The sequence below is a fragment of the Penaeus monodon genome, chromosome 5 (genome assembly GCF_015228065.2).
Source record: "Penaeus monodon isolate SGIC_2016 chromosome 5, NSTDA_Pmon_1, whole genome shotgun sequence".
NCBI classification, from domain to species: Eukaryota; Metazoa; Arthropoda; class Malacostraca; order Decapoda; family Penaeidae; genus Penaeus; species Penaeus monodon.
In genome coordinates this window covers 19,031,359-19,033,858 of record NC_051390.1, presented here as the reverse complement: position 1 = coordinate 19,033,858, position 2,500 = coordinate 19,031,359, and the positions used below count along the sequence as shown (strand labels likewise).

General features: G+C 43.0%; 1 protein-coding gene and 1 long non-coding RNA gene across 6 annotated transcripts in view; one reads left to right on the top strand and one right to left on the bottom strand.

Annotated features, from left to right (window-relative positions):
• Nucleotides 1-2,500, top strand: part of LOC119573048 (sodium-dependent phosphate transporter 2-like) — a 64,642-nt gene that overhangs the window by 14,587 nt on the left and 47,555 nt on the right. The gene's annotated exons all lie outside the window — the stretch shown is intronic.
• LOC119573049 overlaps nt 1-2,500 on the bottom strand; it is a 47,698-nt gene that overhangs the window by 40,113 nt on the left and 5,085 nt on the right. The window lies entirely within an intron of this gene.

The following is a 2,500-nucleotide window of genomic DNA, read 5'->3' as shown; positions in this document are numbered from 1 at the left end:
AGAGGCACTGTACGGGAGCCAGGGACGCGAAGAGGCACAGGGAAACCGTTTATTGTCGACGGGGGACCAGGGGGGGGCACGATCGACATTATTTGTCATGAGGGTTGGTTGCAAGGAAGCCACAGATCGAGATAGAGGCACTCCTCGCGTTGGGCACTCCAAAGGCACTGCTGGGTGTGAAACGACGCTAGTGTACGCTGAATCTAACAGAGCAAAGTGTTCGCCGATCAGGGAATAGGAAAATAGGAAATTGCTGCGGCAAAGGACGAACATGAATCACTGTCGTTCTTGCTGTTAAAAGAAGAGAAAATCTAAGGTATCTTTCCTGCTTCTACTTGTTACTACGAACGCACCTTTTAAATTATGATTCTTACTGTGACATGTTTATTTAAATAGCGCTGAACAAGGGTTGTGAATTTCAGTTTCAGAGCTTAAACCTTTGAAGACTGTGAGACTGAGATGGGATTTACATATATTTAAAATGAAAGTTACATTGTCATTATAGATCAAACATATGTGGCAGAAAGTGATATTTTAGCGAAAAAAATTTTTCTGGCTTTTGCAAAACTATTCGTGCCTCTCTCTCTCTCTCTCTCTCTCTCTCTCTCTCTCTCTCTCTCTCTCTCTCTCTCTCTCTCTCTCTCTCTCTCTCTCTCTCTCTCTCTCTCTCTCTCTCTCTCTCTCTCTCTCTCTCTCTCTCTCTCTCTCCTCCCTCCCTCCCTCCCTCCCTCTCTCCCTCCTTTCCCCAATCTACAACCTGTCTACCTGTCTACCAATCAACCAACCAGTCTGGACATGTAGCGGAGACGTCCTATCACCAAGCCATCTCCCTTCCTGTCCTTCCCCTCGAACATACGGCTACCCAGGGCTACCTGAGACTCCGTAGCGAGAAATCGTGTTCCTCGAGATTAGACTATCCCGCCAGCCTTTCCCGACGTCAGCCAAGTAGCCTTGCCTCAGTCACGTGATCGCCTAAGCCCGTGCGCCTCCAAATCTCGTGTTCAAGTGAGCCCCGTCGGCGTGTACGAATGAGGGGAAAAGTGAGGGGCGAGGATTGAAATACGAGTCGAGGGTGCAAAGCGAAAGGTTAAGTGTAATTGCCGGGTGTTAATTGCCTAATGAACGGGCGTTGTTGGGACTCGACGCTCGGAGACGCACATCCATTAGCAAGTCACGGTGTCTGTCATGCATTATGTCACAAGAGAGGCTGTATTGTGTGGCGCTTAAGGGTAAGGAGGTTCCTTTGTGATGCTAGTTACTGGAATAATTGTATCTGTTAATTCTGTGTCATTGTATCTGGGACAGTCTCGTACAGTAACCCCTAAACATGAATAGATATGAAATGATATAATATATTGACGAGTATATTTAGGATGCGTTTGTTCGCTGAGTTACTTAGCATATGGGAATGTATATTTATACGCACAATTGTGTTTGGATGTGCATTTACCTGTCAGTTTGTAGGTTTTTCAAGTGTATGAAGATGAACCCAATTAAAAGAACCAAGTGATTATCACATGATACTAATAGTGGCAGTAATAGTAATGATGATGAAAATGATGGTAAAGATGAGGCTTAAATTAATATTGATAATTATAACGATAATGACAATGATAACGATAATGAAAGGTAATAATAGCAACAATAGTGATAATAGTAATAATGATAATGTGGTAAAAATTAGGATAATAATAACCATAATAAGCTTGTAGGGATACTACGACAAAAAATCACCAAATAATCAGGCAACAAAGAAAAACACAAAAAACCCAGAAAGAGCAGACGCGAAGCGAACCGCCTCAGAGGCAAGCGAGCGCCGGGGTCCGTGAGGAGGAGCTTTACGTAGGAGCTGCGCTTCCCCCAAGGCTGGAGCGGAGGCCGAGGAGGGCGCGAGGAGGAGAAAAGGACAAATAGAAGACGATAATAATTTAGGAAATGGTAAGCTAAAAGGGAGTAGCGTCGTCATAGCCTTCGGGTAAGGTCGTCGGCATCGTGTGTTGTTTTTTTCTCGTTCTTTTTCTTTTTTTTTTTTTCTTTTTTTCATTTGCATTTGATGACCTCCAGCGAGTGAAGGACTATATGAGCTGTCGTTAAAATAACATCAGTAAGAGATATAGTTTTTTTTTCTTTTCTTTTCTATTTGTTCGTTGAATGTTTTAACATAATTTCATATTTTTGAAAAGCGTCCACGTGCGCACGGGATACGAGCATGCACACACAAGGAAAACTTCACCACATACGTACGTCACTCCATACATCGATAAATGGATAGATAGATAGATAGATATAGATATTTAGATATATAGATATATATAGATATACACGGGGACGGAGACTGAGACAAACAGAGAGGGAGAAAGAGGAAGAGAAAAAGAAAGAGGAAGAGAGAGAATAGGATATGACCGCGGATAACCTGTTGCAAGCCCCTGGCTCATACCTAGCAAAATACTAACGTTACTGCCTTTTAGTTTGCATTGTTCAACTGCTCTCTTCATTCGTA